Source organism: Neovison vison, chromosome 11 (genome assembly GCF_020171115.1).
Source record: "Neovison vison isolate M4711 chromosome 11, ASM_NN_V1, whole genome shotgun sequence".
Lineage (NCBI taxonomy): Eukaryota > Metazoa > Chordata > Mammalia > Carnivora > Mustelidae > Neogale > Neogale vison.
Window position 1 is genome coordinate 126,930,389 of NC_058101.1, and position 21,028 is coordinate 126,951,416.

The following is a 21,028-nucleotide window of genomic DNA, read 5'->3' on the forward strand; positions in this document are numbered from 1 at the left end:
ATAAATTAAAAAATAAAATATTTTTAAAAAAAGAAGTTCAGAACAGTAATTTGAAATTATGCTTTGAGGACAGAGGATGGAATACTGGAGAAAGACAACTTAAAAAGGCAGAGAAGCCAGTGAAGGAAACTGGGGAGAGAAAAAGAAATAGGGATGTAGAAGGAGAACCAGTGGTTAACCCAGTATGTTAACTCAAAAATCAACAGAAGAGGAGACTTCAAGAAGAAGATAACCAGTAGGGTCAAAAGTTTTACTGAAGTCATGTGGGAAAAGGTATGAGAAGGGAACCTTAGATTTGGAAGGGAGAAGTACTGTCAACAGACTGACTGTGGTGGGAAAGTTAGAATGCAGAAGGCTTAGTTATGGAAAGGTGAGAAGTGGAGCAGGAAATCGGGCTGGAGTCTTCAAAACTGTTGCTGTGGTTGTGCATTTTGAAAAAGGGGAAAAAGCAGGCAAGTGAATCATTAATTTGAAAAAGGGGAAAAAGCAGGCAAGTGAATCATTAATTTGAAAAAGGGGAAAAAGCAGGCAAGTGAATCATTAATTTGAAAAGACAAAGAGGATAGAAGTTTTTACTTTTAAAAAATAGAAACATGAAAAGGCATCCAAATCCGCAAGGAAAAAGTAAAACTGTCACTATTTGCAGATGACATGATACACTTTATAGAAAACCTGAAAGACTCCACCAAAAAACTGCTAGAACTGATACACAAATTCAGTAAAGTCACAGGGTACAACATCAACCTCCAGAAATCTGTTGCATTTCTACACACCTGTAATGAAGCAGCAGAAAGAGAAATCAAGGAATTGAATCCCTTCACAATCGCACCAAAAACCAGTCAGAGAAAGATTAATACTGTATGATTTCAGTCATATGTGGAATATAAGAAACAAAACAAATGAACAAGAGGACAAAATTAAGAGAGAGAGAGAGAGACAGAGAGATAGAGAGAGAGATGCAAACCAAGAAATAGACTCAACTAGAGAACAAACCCATGGTCACCGGAGGGGAGGGTGGGTTGGGGGATGGGGTAATAGGTGATGGAGATTAAGGAGGACACTTGTGATGAACACTGGGAGTTGTATGAAAGTGTTGAATCACAGGTGTTATATATCTGAAATTAATACTACACTGTATGTTAATTAACTGGAGTTTAAATAAAAGCTTAAAAATAAAGAATAAATAAAAAGTAGAAATAAGAAAGCATAGTTGTCGTGTGAGTGGAATAAGTCTATTAAGAAGAAATAATAGAAGATGTAAGAGAGGAGGTGAGAGGATTGTCAGAAAAAACTACTCTTTTCTTTCGTCTAAAGTCAAAGTATGAGCATGTAAATAGGTTTAGAAGCAGAGGATTGGTTCAACAGCTAAACTTGGCTGAGGACTACTGAGACCAGAGAAGGAGACACTACCATTTTGTAGGATGGTTCAGTAGCTGGAGTGTCAGGAACAAGGCATCTTCCCTGGAAAACTTGCCTCAAAATACCCTGTAGTGACTGAGTTTATCTTGCGTACAATTGCACTTCTAATCTCTTCCTTTCTCTTCTCTTCCTCCCTCTTACTCTCCAGACAAAGAACACATTTTGTGTTGTTCCTGCGCTGCCCCAGGGCAGACTCTGCCCCAGCAGTGCAGGGTTCTTTCCTGAAGGGAGCCTTCTGGAAGCGGAAATCGACCCTCCCCAACCCCCACCCTCCTTCACTATCCCTTTCTGCTTCCTGAAATATTTGCACAATATTTTACAACACTTACTTGAGTCAGACTTCATATATTAATGGTTATGGTAAAAACACTAAGAATATAACAATCACAACAGCCATCTTCGAAGTTGAAGCTTAGGACAGAGAGTATAAATGAACTTGCGCAAAGTTTCACAGGCGGTTAAGTGGTACTGGAAGTGTCAAACTCAGGCAGCAATTACTCTGAAGTCCTCCCTTTTGCTATGACCTCTTTAATCCCATTAAGAATGGGTTGAGAGGCCAACCTGAGAAAAATGGTATTCATGTTCTCAGATATTATTCTCTGAGTTAAAATCAAGCTAAAGGCTTTGGAGATTTAGCTCTGAATTTTCAAAGGACCTCCAGTGGGCTTGTGTTTGAGGCATTTGCAACTAAAGAGTTCATGATTAATTCCAAAACAATTCAAACTGCTCTCCAAAAAAAATCAAGTTAAGCTGAGCCCCACTCAACACTTTCAAGCATGAGTAAGCTCTTTCACCTTCTCCAGAAATCCGCACCATGGCACACAGGATTTACCACCTTAAATTTGGCAAATATGGAGCAAGTGGATAAATGCAAGTGCAGATGAATTTATTACTGAAGTTTGTTTCTGTAAAGTTCAAGTGTGCGAAGGGAAGTTTTAAAAAAATTGTTTAATTTTTATTTCATTGTATTTCCATTCATTTCATTTTTTAAAGAGGTTTTATTTATTTATTTATTTGTCTGAGAGGGAGAGAGAGCACAAACAGGGGGAGCAGCAGAGGGAGAGGGAGAAGCAGGATCCCCACTAAGCAGGGAGCTCTAGGTGGGGCTCGATTGCAGGACCCTGGAATCATGACCTGAGCTGAAGGCAGACATTTAACCAACTGAGCCACCCAAGCACCCCAATTTCATTGTACTTTTAAAGGTTGGGCGCATTTGATCATTGGCATAATTTAGAAACCTCAAACTGTGGGAGGGCAGACACAAATGAAATCACCATTATCAGGAAAAAAAAGAATGTGTGTAAATATATCTGAACAACCATGTTTTTAAATTGTAATATACAGAGTTGTAGCCGCATTGAACATGCTGTATTAAGCAATCCTGCTAGTATTTCATTTGCATTAGTGACACATCAATGAGTTGTTAGTAAGAATTTTGTCTAAGGCAAAATTCTAAATGGTAACAGGTATTATCAAATAATAGTAATAATAATAATAATAGATAACTCCCAAGACTATACCCCTGTTTTTAAGTTACTTGGTTATTGAAAGTCTTCATTTTTTTTTAAGATTTTATTTATTTATTTGACAGACAGAGATCACAAGTAGGCAGAGAGGCAGGCAGAGAGAGAGGAGGACGCAGGCTCCCCGCTGATGTGGGGCTCTATCCCAGGACTCTGAGATCAGGGCCTGAGTCGAAGGCAGAGGCTTTAACCCACTGAGCCACCCAGGTGCCCCTGAAAGTCTTTACATAAGACAAATCTTCCCCAAGTTCTCTAGAGTTTGAAGGAGAAGGCCTTCAATTTTAGAAGGCCTTCAATTTTAGAGAACTCTCAGGAAAAACAACTAGCTAACTTGATAAAACAGCTTTTCTTCTAGAAGGCATGTGGTAGATGCATAGTTCTCAAATACAATGTGAACCCCTATTGGTTCTACAATAGAAGTTTACTCCAAGTTCTATTTAGATCAACAACTCAAATATGCCTCAGGTTCACGTGAAATGTTTGCTTAAAATTCATCTTGTAAAAAAAAAAAAAAAAGGAAATCTTGTGTGATACCCTAAAAATGTCTATGTCAGTAGAACTAAAGTAGGACACAAAAAATATGCGTATTTATCACTTCTGGTAATTATGTTATAGTTGGTTCAGTCACAGTCTTTGACAAGTATGTCTTTGATGATCTAATTAAAGGTAATAAAATCTTGAAGATAAGGAAACTGAATGTGTCTAAGGATTAATTTGTTTTCCAAAAGATATCAAACCTTTCCTCCCCATTCTACCTTGTAAACTTCTCCATTTCATTCCTTCTGCCATTACTCACTCAATATCTAACTATTTTGCAACTAGAGACTGCTTTCTATTTCTTTTCCTATCTCTGAGGTTGCTTCCCTCTGTTAAATTCTCTATCCCAATTATCTTTAAGCTGGGAACTGTGCATTCCCCATATCTAGTACAATTCACTGCACCTCCAGAAGAAAATATTCTAACTTTCATTTATAATGATTTGTATTTGAAAAAAAAATAAGAAAGAAGTAAAGCCTTATAATTATTGAGAATCTGGTATTGATTTAGTACTCATAAGCAATCTTCAAGTCATTTATTAAGATGTTACATAGGAAAGTAACAGTATCTTGAGAAAGCCTGGGAATTCGACAAGGATAGTGGCCCCTAAACTCAGAACTCACTTTCAGTGTTCTACAGTGTGTGCCTAGTTATGTGGATTTATAATTTATATCATGAAGTCTTAGTCTTCAGAAAATAGGAAGTATGATTTTTAAAAATTCCTAAAAAAAATTTTTTTTAAAGATTTTATTTATTTATTTGACAGACAGAAATCACAAGTAGATGGAGAGGCAGGCAGAGAGAGAGAGAGGGAAGCAGGCTCCCCGCTGAGCAGAGAGCCGGATGCAGGACTCGATCCCAGGACCCTGAGATCATGACCTGAGCCGAAGGCAGCGGCTTAACCCACTGAGCCACCCAGGAGCCCCCCTAAAAAAATTTTTGAGTTGATGTTAACAGTCATATCACAAGCAAAGAATAAGAAAATATCAAAGCACACAATTCTAAATCTAGCTTTTTCCTAGCTACATTACCAGGGAAAAACCAGCAATGATGATCTAATCAAATTTGACAACAAATTAGATAAAATCTGAAATTACCTATTATTGCTATTATCACTACCAATGAACTTCAGCCTAAATGCACATTAGATCTTGAGATATTGGCCAACAAAGTACAGCTCTATAATTTATAAATAAGTAAATATATTAAAGTGAATTGTAGGCAGGTACTTTTATCCTGATAAGGGTGAATGATCACAATGCTTGGTCATTTAGCTGTTTGGTCTGCACAGCAAGAATGACCCCACTAAGCAACATAGTGATCACTTCACCTTTCCTTCAATGGCTTCCTGCTACCTTTAACATAATTTACAAAGCCTTTCTAGCCCAGCATCTCACATGCCTTCTTTTGGGATGCTCTCCAGACACACCAGGCTTGTTTGGCTCTGTGAGATTTGCCAGGCTCTCTCTAGCCTGGGCTTCCCCTCACTGTCTCCTCCGCCTACAAACTCTTTCTCTTACTCCTTCCCCTATTTACCTGGTTACTACTACCCTTCAGATTATCCCTAGCAAAATAATTCCTTTCAGTGCACTTTTCCAACACTTTGGACTAAGTTATCTTCCCTTCTTCATACGTCTTCCTAGAATACTCTGCCCTTTTACGATAAAAACACTCACAATCTACTGTTAATTACTAGTTACATTCTTTATTTCCCCCAAAAGTCAGAATAAACGGAGGGCAGAGGCCAAGACTCTCTCACTGCTATATATATATATGCCCACTTCTACTTAACACAATGTCTGTTTATGTACTACTTTGAAAAAAGGTTTGCCATACCCTTTAGATAAATATAGGCAAAAGCAAACTCATATGTCTTCAGTTATCACCCTAAAAACTTAGGTCACCAGGAAGTATAATAGAAGTGCCTGTGCTTTAAATGGGGTCAATAATCTGGCTTACTCAATAGAGTGACTCCTCTAAGAGTAAGAGAGTAATTTTACTTATACCTGGTGGGAAATATAAAAAGATCCAATTCTCTTTGGGGATATTTGAGAATTTAAAATTCTATTCATTTTGTTTTTCTAAATGCCTCTTACAAAATAAATTAAAACAAAAAAAACAAAAAAACAAAATCATACTGAATCCCTTATAGAAAATGAAAGTGCTACAGAAAAGGTGATAGGTTATTGTCATTTTGCCAATAAATACATTGACATTCTGACTTTCATCCAAACTTTCAAACATGCTGTATAAAGAGCTACAGGTTTGGAGATGAGCCAGACTGTTTTAAAAGAAGAAAATTATGCCAACAGTAAAGTTCCTGTGACTGAGCCCTTGAATTAAGAATTATAGGGGACATCAATAGGGCAAAAACATTCTCTTAGGCAATGAACCTCAAGAAATTTCTCTTCTGGTGATCAAGTATAATGCTTAAGTAACTTAACAAGAATACTTTTAATCATTGTGACAAAGTTTATAATAACAGCATAATTAAGACTGAAGAAATAATGAATTATAGCAGAGCAAAATACCTAGATTTTGTTAAATATTAAATTTCCTATTTAGTGAAATAGGACAGCCTCCCCAATAGAATGAGGGATGGAAAGGGGTAAAAGCAAATTGTATAAGGAAACTTTCATAAAAATTAGCCTGTCTTGTCTATACATTTTCTTTCACTTATACCTATTAATCACTGTCTGTAGATACAAATGACTTTTTCTAAATTTCAGTATAATTTATTCACATTCTAGCCTTTTTCTTATTGATGGTGTTAGCATTTGACATTCATTTTTGTGTGATTTAATACCTAGGTATGTGATGTAGTGGAATTATGTATATATATGGATTTTTTATGTACCAGCTATAATAGCAGACATATTAAAAGGAATGATTCATATAGCAATCATGTAAATGCTCAATCATGAATATAATGAAAGAGCCATGCAATTTTTTTTACTATTTCATTTTATAATTTGCCTTTATTAACTTTGATGTGTTTGAGGCACAGCTCCTGAATGGTTACTGTGATAGATTGGTTTATGCTAACGATTCGGTCTCTTTTTAATGAAATTGCCCCTTGGAATAGGAAAATGTGGTTTATTTTGAGAATGATTCTGCTTAATGTCTTAGCCTAAGTCATGTTTGAGTGAAATTAACTGTTCTATGGTTCATGAATTATTTCTGGCCTCTATCACCATCTCTTTTAAAGAAATGTCCAAGAGAAAGATAAAGCTGTATAACCTCACTGGTGATCACTATGAAATACAATAGGTAGCATTACCAAAAATATAAAATCCTCATCTATTTCTCATCCAGTCGTTAACATTCTCCAGTTGGTCACCATTACCATTGAAGAGTTGAATTACGGATATATATTGGCCAAGTCTGAATCCCAAATAACAACATAGTACTTTACGTCTGTAACACATTCACTCTCGGGATATCTAAGCACTGTGACTATTACCCATATGTTGTAAAGGCTTTTAGTTGACAGTGCTAAGACAACAAGAAAGTAGTATGAGTATCATTATGTGTCCTATTTCAGAAGTAGCTATCATAAAAACAGACCAACAAAAACTTGCACATGAGTGCAGATATGCAGATGGGAGCTGGTGTTTTGATTTTCACTTTGAATAGTAGAAAGTGCACTGAAGGGTATTCTCTTACTACTAATGGTCAGCTCTTTCTACAACTGTGATTTATTTTACTAGAAGCTGGAACAGGTGTGGTCTCTCTTTGCCAAAGTTCATACCTGCTCTAGGCTTCAGGTTTCAGATCTGTGTAGTGAGATTGTTGAATGGCATGCAATCCAAGAACTTCTATCTTATTACACGGACAGAATCCTGACTTACTATTAAGGCCCTTATCTGAAAATCCAGTCTTGCATTTTGGACTTGGAGAAATTAAACTTACATAATTTGAAGGATATTGATACGAAGTGTTGTCCTAAGAAAAATTTCTTCATTGAAAATGTCTTAACAAAATAAATATTAAAGTTATGCAGATGCATAAATGGAAAAATTTCTTTTATTTCCTAAAATAAATGTCAGTGTTGGCCAAGGACCAAACATGGCACTTTTCAAAACTTGAAATAATTATTATTAAAGTTAACAGCAAGAAAAGAAGGAGGTCAGAGAAAAGTGTGTTCTGCTGCTTGGAATACATTTTTGCCATGAACTCTATGAAAAAATAAATATAAGTGGGGCAAAGGGAAAAATATGAAGGGTTTCCATACTCCAATTAAATATAGGGTTTTCACCTTAGGTCAAATACCATTTACTTAAAATGCCTGACTTTTTAAAGATGTCTTGTAATTGCCTTATTTCCTTTTAAAAATATATAGCATTGTGCCAGCAGGTACATTTGTGTTGCTGTGCATGTGACCAGTTCATTGGAGGTGCTGTTGAAAGTCATGCCCACTGCCTAGCAACGACTGCATTTTTTAAGATGGCAGGAAAGTAAGTAATTGGGGTAGATCAGTTCGCTGACCCCGGCTGCTATAAATGGCTACATGTAATGAGGATAGGTAGATCAACAGAGCTCAAGTTTTGAAGTGAAATTTTATCTTATTACTGGCACCACAAATACTAACCTGATCCTTATCTGTCTAAGAAAAAACATTCCTCCTTAACAGGCCGACATAACTCTTTATGATTTCCGCATACCTCTTGAAAATTATGAAAGACCCATTGTATGAAAACCTGGGATAAACAGGATATTTGAGGCCTGTTCACGTGAGCAGGTTAATCTGTAAATTTCCTTTTGTTTTAGAAATAGCTGAAGAGACAAGATTGTTCGGTCTATTCATATTTCTCATGTTCTCTTCCCTGCTCCTCCACCACCACCCAGGCAAACAACATTATGAAATAGGAAAAAGAAATGAAGACAATATTATTAAAACACACTTAGTCTATGTTTGCATATGAAAAAGTTCTAGACTGAGATTCTAGAGATTTTCTCTTTATTCTACTTAGTGCCACCAGGGAGCTGTGCATTCTTGGATGTTGTCCTTGCAAAAAATACATCATTTCTCTTGGGTTTCTATTCATCAGATGCTCACTGAACCCCACATTAGTGTTAAACTTCCTTGATAAAAAACAAAAAAAAAAAAACAAAAAAAATTAAGTTTCTCTATTTTTGTTTTCTTAATTTAAAAAAAGTCCTAAGTATTATCATTTCTACATGCATCTAATTTCAAAGGTTTCCTGAGATTTAAAATTCCAGGGTTCCAAAAATTGGAAATTCAGGGGCACTGGGTTCCGTGGAAATACTGCACACTTTGGAATTGTAAAACCCCGTCATTTAATGATACATCTTGAACCAGTTATTTATCTTCTCAAAGCATGTTTCCCAAATGAAAAATGAAGATTTATGATACTTCGAGGTAATATTCTTAGGTTGCAGGACAGGCATTAAGAACCAACTTTACAATTTACATAATGCATGATAACCAATAAAACAAACACCCCTGGACTCACCATCAGTTAAAAATACGAGACATTCCTAATGCCTAGGAGGCATCCCTGTGCCACTCAACAATTACAGCCCTCTTCTTCCACTACAAGGAGAACCACTATCGTGAATCTCTTTGTTTATGGCTCTGCATTGTGCTGTTTCCCTGCTACATATACGTATCTCTAAACATTTCTTTAAGTTCTGTATAGAGGGGAAATATATCAGTGACTTTATATCTAATGTATTCCTCTGGAAATTGTTTTATTAACTCTACTTTGAGATTTACTTCTGCGAATGTAACGATGATAATAATAATGCAAATAATAATAATTCTAGCTTCTTCTTGATAGATATTCAAGTTGTTTACAGTTCAAAGCTTTTATAAACAATGCCCTGTGAACATTCCTGAACATGTTCCTGGCTCATCTCTACATGGTTTCTCTATGATATACCTACCAGGGAAACTGCTGAGTTATTGAGAACTTGCCTGTATAGCTTTGTAAAACGTTAGGGTTTTTGTTTTTGTTTTTTTTCTCAAACTAAATGTGCAGATATATACCCCCACCAATTTATGTAGAAAGTGAATTTATTACTTGTTCATTCAAAAGGACAAGAAACTTTCTTCTGACTTTTTTGGGAGGTAGTTCTTGAATAACGTTTTCAAGTCCTTCCAGGACATTAGTTAATCATGTTTTGTTCTTTTTACTTACCTTTGTGAAATTTGGGGGCATATAGAGTGACAAAAATCAGAATCAGTTTTGCCTAATTCTAAATTCTTTATAGAGTTGAAAGCCAAATTATTTTGTAATAACCCAACACTTCTGGTTATTTATAGTAAAGTTGTGTTTGCAGTATATTGAATCATTAAAGCGGCTCGTTGTGATGGGCTAGAGAAGGGGGAGCAGTTGCTCCTTTCTTCTTACTGAATAGTGTGTATGTCTTTATCTACAACTAAGACATTTATGGACATGTTCATACACCACCTACCAGATGTCCCCATTTGGAGAATACAAAGGCACCTCAAACACAAAATATCCAAAAGCGAGCTTACCATATTCCCCTTCTTCTAGCCCTTCCTGATCCAAAAATCCAGATCTTTTCACGCAATTGGCTATTATCACAATAAGTGGATTCAGCCTAATTATTAAGGTAAAATAACAGCAATGTAGATTGATTCTGAACGTTCACAATTCTACCATCTAGGGGAATTGGCTCAATACCTAGATAATAATAAAACATAGCTAACATTTGTTGAAAACATGACTAATTGTTTTACACACTTTCATTTCATTGTACTCTGTTAGAACTGTGTACAAGTCCTACAAGCCAAGTCACTTACAACAATCCTAATAAGCTGATTAACAGTGAAGCTAGTTACTATTTGAATCCACCTTTTTATATTCTATCATCAGGAAAGGCTAAAATCATATCATCAGTACTTTGTCTAATACATTGACATGAATAATATATAAAGCAAAAATATGGTTTTTAAGATGTTATTGCCAAGTTTAGACATTGCTTATGTCCTTAGGGCAACTTATTCAAATAAATTTTTTACATTCTACAGTCTATTATCTAAATGAGATTGAAACATTTACTTTGCACCTTTAAAATTCAGACTTAATAAGCAGACTATCTCACCCATAATGCACAGAACACATTTCTAAGTGTTTAAGCTCTTCTACTATAAGAGATTACATCATGAGTAATAGTCCTCCTCCACAGATACACAAGTATGAAGGGAAAGTCATTAAAAAAAGAGTAAGGCATATACAGTGTTTTCTATATTGAAACTTTACCAAGTAGGCCCAGGAAAGCAGTTAGTGGCTGTGTACTATACAGCCAGAAGGGACATTTGAGCCAGGCCAAGATGGAAAGAGGAATTTCAGTATTACCCAGTTCTCACAAGAGCAGGGAATTCTGCAAATATTTCAAGACATGTTTCGAGGATAGGAAGACCCTGCTATTAATTTGAATTCACTCCAGCACCAGTTGGATGGAAGGGATATAAATTGTTTGGAAGAAGTAGATTATGGTCTCTATGCATGATCCTCTATGTTGGCAAATCCAAAGAGTGTTTTGGTATTTCATCGTCATCGTCTAGATTGTAAAAATATACTAAACCACAGGAGTATTTAGCCAAGAAAAGAAAGATGATTCAAAGCCAAAGGAGTTTTAGTAAGATCTATTCCCATATATTTTGATATCTAGACTCCTTTATTGGAGAGGCAGCATAGTGAAAAGATCAAGAGTTTTTTCAGAGATCAGATGGTTAGGCTGTGGACTGGTTAGTCTGTTACTAACTGCCTGGTTTGCTACTTACCAAATCAATGCCTTAAAGACAAATACTAAAATTTTCTGTGCCTCAGTTTTCTCATCTATAACATGACAACAATATAAATGACTTTTTAGGGATAACATGTAGATAAAGTTACATATGAAGCAATTGGAAAAGTGTCAGCAAATTTTCAAAAATGGTTTTCTTTATCATCACCATCATCATCTAGGTACAGAGCCATCTTTCACAAGTTTCAGGTTTAGAGAGAGCAATGGTTCAGAATTTCAAATTGTACCTCTTGGTTGACACTGAATAAAACAAGCTTATTTATCATACCACATCAATGTGTTGAAGAAACCAGAAGCACCATATCGTGAATTTCAATCTGACTTTACTATCTATTGATAGTCAGGTCAGTAGTCTTTTTCATTTCTAAGATATGATAGCTTCAAAGAAAAAACTGAAATCTGAAAGTCCTTTTACACCAATTTCAGTGATAAACTGAACGTTGACTCGGCTTTTTACGTACACTGCAACTATGTACACCAACTGCTCAACGAAAATAGATCAGTCAAAAGTCTTAAAAATTTTCTTGTGTTTATTCTTAGGAAATGAATTTAAGCTCTATTAAAAATGTATTTATTTCCTCATATGGCACATGTGTGTTTGTATTTACTATGAAATTAAAAATGACGGAAATGGTAAGTTACATTTCAAAGGCCAATGTTTTTAATTCTCATTGAATTGAGTTTATAAATTGTCCAAATGCAAAATTATATCTTTATTTTTACTTGCCTTGTGTTTGCTAGTTTATTGTTTTCTATTTCTCTAATAAATACCTACAATGTTTATGCCTTGTTTGGGATTAGGAGAGAAATTTATTAAGTCACCCAGGGCAGCGCCAAAGTAACCAATGATATGAAGACTCACCATGGGACAAACAGAAAATCCAGCTTGCAAAAACCACAGAAAAAAAGTACTCAATCCTTCACAATTAAGCCAATTATTTGAAACTTAACCCTTAACTGAACTTTCCACAAACAATATATATTCTATGTTTCCTCAGGATCTACTGGGGGGATCCAGAGTCTATGAAATAGGCTCAATTCACCATCTTGAAATAATACCCGCCAAAAACAGTATTTTCATTTTTTAAGCCCCTATAGCAATTCATCTATTTGTCTTATGACATTTACCACTCTGTTCCTTGTGTTTCAGTGATCTGAGCCATTGTTTTCTCTTCCCCCACTAAATCCTGTAGTTGCAAGGAAGGGAAGGCAATGTAGTTGTATTTCTCAAACTCTTATGATGTTCAAGAAACATCACGTGTATTCTGGTTCTTAAGCCTTTAAAAGCCCTTCGATAAGCATTAATATTATTTCTATTATGTAGATGAGAAAACTGAGGCCCAGAAAAATTAGAGTGTATTATACCGTGCTGCTCTGATTTCAAAGCCCAAAACCTTTGCTTGAAGGCTGAGATCTAATTCACTTTTGATTCTCCCACAGAGCTGAACATAAATCTTTATTCATAGAAATTACCAAGAAATGAAAGAAAATAAATATTACTTACCCTATATATCAAATAATAATAACATTTTTCACTTATGTTCTCTGAAAAAATGTTTTGTGACTGACTATCCTATGCTAAAATACACGCACGCACACACACACACACACACACACACACAAACATACATTTTTTTTTTAAGCTATCCAGAGTACAGGATGAGTAAGCTTAAAGCACATTAGCAATGCTTAAATATTTGAAAGTATCAGATAGAACTTTAAATAATTCATTTTCCTTGTGTATTTAACTTATTTAAATATTCTTTATTCTTAGATATGATTCTCTTGTTCTATAACATACACTGGGTTTACTTGGGTTGTATTTTATTGGCAAATTCAACTAGTTAACAAAGGTTGATTACACACCTGCTATATGGCTTATTCTTCTAAAAAGTACTAAACAATCTTTTAAACACGTATATTGCCATTGAACAGCAACTTCTGGCATCTTTACTTTACCAAATAGTTGACTGCGTGTGCTTTAATATATACAAACCATGTTTGAAGTAAAAGCCATAGAATAAAAGATTTACTTTAGTAAAACAGATTTATCTTATAGTAAACAATTTTTTGTGTTATAATAAATCATATTTATGCTAGCTGGCATATTGTAAACTACCTATGGAGAGGCGCACATAACAAGTACCTGGAGGAGGCCTCTGGCTAACAGCCAGCAAGGAACTGAGGCCCTCAGTACAACAGCCTTCCAACAAGAGCTGAAGCCAGCTCACAACCATGAGAGTGAATTTGGAAAAGGATCCTTGTGCTTTCAGATAAGAAGGCAGCCCCTGCAAATCCTTTAATTGTAGCTTTGGAAGAGACTTTGAGGCAGAAGACCTAGCAAAGCTGTGTTCAGGTGCCTGACTCAGGGACACTGTGAGATTATAAATCTTCACTGTTTTAAACCACTAAATCCTGGTGTAATTCTCACACACCAAAAGAAAACAAATACACTCAATAGCATAACCTAACTGGATTAAAAGGGACAAAAGTAAATAATGACTTGAAGGCAATTTGTAAAAAAACACACACATATACACAAATAGGGTAAGTGGTTAGGATCATAATTTCTGGAACAAGAATGCTGAGTTTCAATCCCAACCCTGATACTTCTAATTGTGTGACCGGGAAAAATTTTTGATCCATATTCTGTCTCCTCATCTGCAAAGTAGAAATAAGAATAGCATCTGTTCTTATCTCATCTGTTTTGTAGCAAAGAGTAATGTGCTTAGAATGTGACTCTGTACATTGTAATTGCAATTTAAATGTGAGATATTCTCATTATTTTAGCACCTAGCATTGTACCTTATACATAGTCCAATAAACATGCATCTCTTCCACATCCACATTTGCTCAACCTGATGGGACTGATTCTCTAAGAATTAAGTCATTCCAAAGCTTACATATATGCCATTGTCTAAACACAATGTATCTCTAAGAAAAATACAGATTAAATAGATTTTTTTTTAAAATTTAAAAGTCTGTTCACATCACTACAGAGGTTAAGTGTATCATTTAGACACCCTAAACATGTGACTGGTTTTTTGAAGCATTCACCTCTGAAGAGAGAGACCAGAGGGGGCTTTTTACATAATCAATGAAGCAAAAGAAGGGAGGGAAGACTCATAAGGAAACTCTCATGAGACCAAAAAAAAAAAAAAGAGGAGGAGGAAAGAAAGAAAAGGAAAAGGAAAGAAAGAAAGAGAGAGAGATTTAAAGTCTACATGCAGCAACTTGCTTCCAAAAAGGGATTACATGTCATCTCTCCATAACAGAAAAGAACGGGATCAGGTCAATGGACGTTCTATGTGTTGGATGCTGATATTTTTACCTGAATTTTTTTTTTTTAATTTTTCAAAGCAAAATGTGTTTTTCATCAACTTCTTATTGTTTTCTCTTCTCATTGAGCAAAAAGAGTTGTATGGTCCAGACATCAGCAGAGTTGGTAGAAGAGATGCACTGAAAGGTGGAAATGCTTCTCAGCACTCTGAAAAGTATCCATATGGAAGGACCAGGCTTTTGGTAGACTCTTATCTAAATGCCGTGGGTGTGTGAATTTCAAGTCTCAAGCCTTGTGAGAACAGATTGAGGCACATTTCTGGTATTCCTCCCCAGTGGGATCAGAAATACCCATGAAGAAAGTTTCTCATGCACTCTTCGCCAAACGATTTCCTCACTCTAAACTCCCACAATTCATTTCTTTGCAGTGAATTCTAATTTGCTTCAAAAAATAAATCTAATACCAACATAGAAGAAAACTCCTTGCTGTTCAATGACACTGTCAGATAAAATCAAAATGATATTCAAAAATTAATAATGCAAAAGATAATCTCTTTGGCAATTTGATTCTTATTGTAGTAAATAGCTACTGAGTAGAGGAAGTTTTTTTTAGACTTTTCCCCTGGATGCCTTCCGCAGGAATCTGTCACAGATTTTACAGGCGACAACTATCTTATTTCTAGAACAACATAGATTCTGTGTCCTTAACATATAAACAGAGAAGTCAGCATCCAAGCTTCTCATTCATCTATCTATTCAGTAGTCCTGTGCTTGAAGCCGCAAAGATATTAAATGACTTTTATCCTTAAAATCTAAAAGAAATTAGACCTAACCTAATGGAATTCAGAGTCACTTAGAAGGAATTCAATATATCATGCTGATTATTTCACATACTTTTTGATGTGACTTTTTGGCAGGGGGGTGGGAGTAGGGAATAAGTGTATTAGATGAAAATAGTAAAAGAATTTTTGTAGTAAGATGTTTAAATTTTTTAGTCTATTAATATGAGAATTAAGTATAAAAGGAGAAAGGGGGACATTAGAGATTGCTGGTAAAAAATTTTTAAAAGATTTTATTTATTTATTTGAGAGAAAGAGGGTAGAGAGAGAGACTATGAGCAGGGCATGGGGAGGGGCAGGAGGAGGGAAACCCCTGATGCAGGCCTCTATCCCAGGACCCTGGGATCATGACCTGAGCTGAAGGCAGACACTTAACTGACTCAGCCACCCAGTTGCTCCAGAAATTTCTCATAAGGTTAATGCAAAATTGAAAGAACAAATTATGACCAATTTTGCATTGCTTGTGATTCGGAAGGCAAGTCACCAAAAACAATAGTCTCTAGAAAGCAGGATCAACTTGGTTAAGTGAGTCAAAATGCATTACAGATGCTGCTATCCAATCAGATACACTCCACCAACTGTCAGGAGGCCGGAAATGCCCTCAGTCTCAACTTGTCTTCAGTTAAAGCATCTTAGGCAGCATCATCCCATCTCCTCAGATTATCTTGTAAGAGTCCTAAAGAAAAGAGATTAATCACTGCAGGACAGGTCAGATTTACATCAGCAGCATACTCCTTGTCCAGGAAAAGTAGACCATGTGAGTAAGGGCCATAAGAGTCCTGGGGCATTTAATCTCCCAGTTGAATGCAGAAGGACTTTTTTTTATTTTTATTTTTTATTTTTTTAAGATTTTATTTATTTATTTGACAGAGAGAGAGATCACAAGCAGGCGGAGAGCCTGGGTGGCTCAGTGGATTAAGCCGCTGCCTTCGGCTCAGGTCATGATCTCAGTGTCCTGGGATCGAGCCCCGCATCGGGCTCTTTGCTTGGCGAGAGCCTGCTTCTCTCTCTCTCTCTGCCTGACTCTCCGCCTGCTTGTGATCTCTCTCTCTGAAGGACTTTTTTTTTAATTAACGGATTTAATTCCTTTCTTCATGTTTTTTTTTTTTTCCCCCATCAATGTAATAAAAACCTAGAAACTAACCTTGTTATTTTGCCCACTATTTACAATGAGTAGTGGACTGGCTGAGGTACTTTTGGCAGAAATAAAACAAGCTGAAGAAAAAAAAAAAAAGAAAGAAAGCATATAAAATATATGAAGTGAAACGCTGGTCACCACATAGGTAAGTGAGGGCTATTACCTTTTCCCAAAACTACTACATTGAATAACTTTTTCCGAAGTTGACTTTCAGTCATCTCAGACATGACAACTTTCCTTAAAAGTTCACAGCAGGAAACTGTGGACAATTTAGGTTTTTCTAGAAGGACCAGTTGTTGTAGAATGCACCCAAATAGCAAGACTACTTGTCCAAAATGTTAAAATACCTCTGCTTGCAAAATGGGATGTGGCATGCTCTGTTCATTCTCTTTCCATGTGAAGGTCGTCTCTAATCCCAGATACCATTTGGTCAGAACAAGGTCACTAAGGAACAAAATCAATGAGGTTTCGCTAAACATGCTGGCAAACAGTGACTGATTGAAAATGATGTTTGCTCTATACCTGTGTCCACTGTTCATACAGTGGTTGCTTAAAGGCCAAATTTCTAATAAATGTGGGAGATTTCTGGACTATTTTCATGGTTCCTATGTAAGTGAATGTCCTCTTTACCACAGACGTACCTATAAGTATAGCAGCTCTTAAAATGGGTCCAGCTAAAAGAAAACAACTCTTTTTAGAAATGACCCAGGTCAGGAGGCTTCCTGGTTTTTATTGCCACTTCAAAGCCAAGCCCGATAAACTAGCTTAAGGTATTACTTTGACATTGAATGGAATTCGATACAGCTGCCTGAGTCACACGAGTTTTGCGATCATAGGAATTTTGCTTGAAAGGCTCGCCTCTCGCCCATATATGGTAGAGTCCCCTGTGCTCTCTGTTCATTGGTGTCAAGAATTTTTCCTCTATTCTCTGACCTGTCAGAATGATGACTTCTGGTGGTTCTGAGAGGTCCATCCCTCATCGTTAACAGAAAGCCACGTGAGAGTTGTTAGCTCTGATACTCAATTTAAACTGTTTATGTTTCCTTTCCAGTATGCTCCCACCAGCGGCAGGGACCGCAAGTGGAGCCTGGCAGTTGGAAAGGCAAATGCCTGGATGCCACGTTTTCCATCTCTTTTAGATATCCTTGACTCATACATCCTGTCTGGGCTAATGTTGGTTTTCTGATTGCAGTGTGTCTGGAGTCTTAGCAAGTGCCCAAGCCACCCTCAAAGGGTCACCGCTTGTTTCAAGAAACACTTGTGCTTCTCTTGACCTCGCTGTCCCTCTCCAACTCCACTTAGGAGTCTACGTAGACACATTTTTTTTTTTTTCTGACCAGAAAAATGATCTTTTCCTTCAAGCCACACTGTCATGTTGGTTTGTCTAGTACTTCAAAGATAATTTGACTAGGAAATGTCTAAGCCTCGATAGGAGCGGACGACTTTCCCGATGAGACAAGCTAGAGTACAGCTTTGAACGGAAAACTTCCACTTCTAAGGAGAAAAGGAAACTCATCGAAGTTATTCATATTGCACTTAGGAAATGACCCAAGTTGAAAATAGAGGTGACATGTGAAAAATGGAATATTCACTGGAGTTTCTGGTTGCCTCTGCTGTTATGGGTAAGGCTTTCCATGTTTCTGTTCAGCTTTAATAATAAATACAGGGGCCAAGAATCATCTTCTGAGAATAGAGCAAGAGATCAGCTCAATTGAGAACATTGGACAGAAGCAAGAAGCTGGAGGAAATATATTGATCTTTTTCTTTTGAATGTCTACAATGTAATGCCAGGTTAAAAAAAAAAATAGCTAGAGATTAAACAAGAAAGACTATCACATCCAAATACCAAAATATTTGTGTGCCATCCTCACTATTTTTTAAGTTGGTCATTTATACAAACACTTTGGTTCACATCCAAACTATTATCCAGAACTTTTAATCAAAATTTCTGACACAGAAAGTGTGCACCCATAACTGATATTTTTTAATTGATCTAATGTTAACATAATTACAATTTTAAAAGACTTCTGACTTCCAATAGAAGATTTATTTTCTTGTGTTCAGGGAAATACTTTTAAGAAAGCTTGGTGCATATAAGTAGTCTGCCCATTAACCAAAACTTGACATAAACCAAATATTCACAAATGTTCCAGAAATTCAGAGATATCATTTTGTTTTGTTCTGTTTTTTTTTTTTTTTCTCCCATTTTTCCATGGACTTCTGCACTTTCTGTCCCAAGTTGGTACGGGAAAAGAAACTACCAAAATACAGCCAAAAAAGCAGTTACTGTCCTATGATTTAAGAATTAAACTAGAATATCTAAAGATATTTGCAACTTCATAGGCTCTCCTGATTGGAAAACCTAAGTATTCTCAAATGTTACACATCTAATAACCACCTCCTTTGAGGTTTGGCTATAAGCGGTTTTCAATCAAAAAGAAAAATAAACATTTAAAAAGTAGGCATTATGGACCTTACAATGACAGAAATTTATAGGGCAACTTGATTTTGAGCACTATTAATTGTAGAACCATGACAGTTATATGGTTGGTAAGATTCCCCACCCCCATATGTTGAAGATGGCCCACATAAGACATTAATCATGAATTAATAACTATTAATCATGGGTAGGTTTTTCATTATTAACTTATAATTTATATTTAAGAATAAATCTATTATTTAAATAAACCTAAAGTACAGTAGTATGACCCATTCTTAAAGCCTAATTTAGCCTTTGAATTATTTGAGTTTAAACTATGTCAAAGACATTTCACCAATGTCATTTTTCCTTAAAACCTCACATATTTTAAAAAAATAAAATTAAAATAAATTAAAGTATATTTAAAAAAGGAAAACTTCACATATTTAAGTATTTACTATTTTATCTTTCCTTATTCTGTCATAACTTGAAAATATTTCAAAGAAACTCCTTCCGGAGAGACAAGCCCCTTTCTCAAAGCTCATATATCTCTTCCAAGTTTGAAATTCCCCAACTGATCTAAATGATGAAAACTACATTAGAAATGAAGCACTATAGGCTCATACTTTAGAAATTAGGTTGTATTGTTATTAAAGTGTAAACATTAATCCTTTTGTAAGCAAATTACCTCATCCTTGACTGTCATTGGTCTCAAAGAAAAATAAAATTCAATGGAGTTTCCAAAGAATGGAATTTAAATTTAAATTCATATGTTCATACTGCTTACCATTTCAGTTTTTCAACTCAAAAAAAAAAAAAGCTTCCTATTAAGAAATATCTGCATTAAACTAGGATTGAAAAAAATACATAATAGAAGATATGTCATCATGTCAGCAGTATACACTGCTGACTATCAGTATACCAGCTAGTTTCCCTACTAATTTTCAGTCGTCAGGGAACAATTCCATCATTACCACACATGTCAATTTTAGTCAGGTGACTAAATGTCTTGGAACCAAGCATTTCTTCTTGTTTCCCAGCTAAATGACTCCTGATCACATTATTTTTCTGACCCATTCCCCTAAAACAGTGCTATCTGTACTCATCTTACAGAACAAGCCTTTGCTGTGAGGTGTGATAGAGGGTAAGTTTCAGAAAAAATCCACTTTACCGTAACTTCCCCACTCATCTGTTAAAGTCTCTGAAATACCAGCACTTCAAAAGCATTTCTTCCTGTTTTTTTCTTGAATGATCCTTCAGCAATTCCAGCAAATTAAACTGACTCACACAAAACCAAATCACATCTATTTTCCTGCCAGGAGAGATCCAGAATTCTCTTGGAGGTTCAGAGAACCTAATGCTGAATGAAACTGTGTAAGGGTACAGAGAAAGAAGCAAGAGCTGCTTCAGAAAAAATGGTTACTATTTTAGGGCAGAGTCTCTCAGCAATGATAAATTATTCCTTCTGCTCCTTAAATTCTCCCTACATGTTATCTTTTCACTCTTCAATCTCTATGCCTAAACTGCTTGCCCTCAACAGTAATTGCTTCTATTGCTCCTTTATGAGTCATAGTAGATTTAGCTAAGTCCACCTTGGAAAATTCTACTGGAAAGAGAACACCTGATAAAGTGATATCTCAGTGAATTACTGTTTCTCTTCCCAGCATTCCTATCCATATTTGGACTCTGTAGCCATGGCAGAGCCATTTTTCTTGTATTAAGAACATAGTAAAATCTTTCATGTAATACAATTATTCTATGGTTAAATCATTTCTTTCTTAGAAAAATGTCTGCTTAGAAAATGATATATTTGATATACTACTTTGGAAAATTTAGGGGCTGCGAGAGATGATTAGCAGGCTTTTCCCTAGCTCATCATGAAAGTGAAGGGGAAAGAAAAAAAAAAAAAAGAAGAAGAAGAAGAAGAAGGAAAGAAACCCAATGAAAAAAATGTGCTTGGATGAAGAATTTAACATCCCAGTGGAAATTCTGTAAATCTCAAGACATTCTGAATGATGTTTAACAGGCCCCTACCTACCTCTGCAAAGGAAAAGAAAAAGGGGTGGGGGAAGGA

General features: G+C 35.8%; 1 pseudogene; it reads right to left on the reverse strand.

Annotated features, from left to right (window-relative positions):
• LOC122890514 overlaps positions 1 to 20,297 on the reverse strand; it is a 67,072-nt pseudogene extending 46,775 nt beyond the window's left edge.
• Between the last annotated feature and the right edge of the window lie 731 nt (positions 20,298 to 21,028).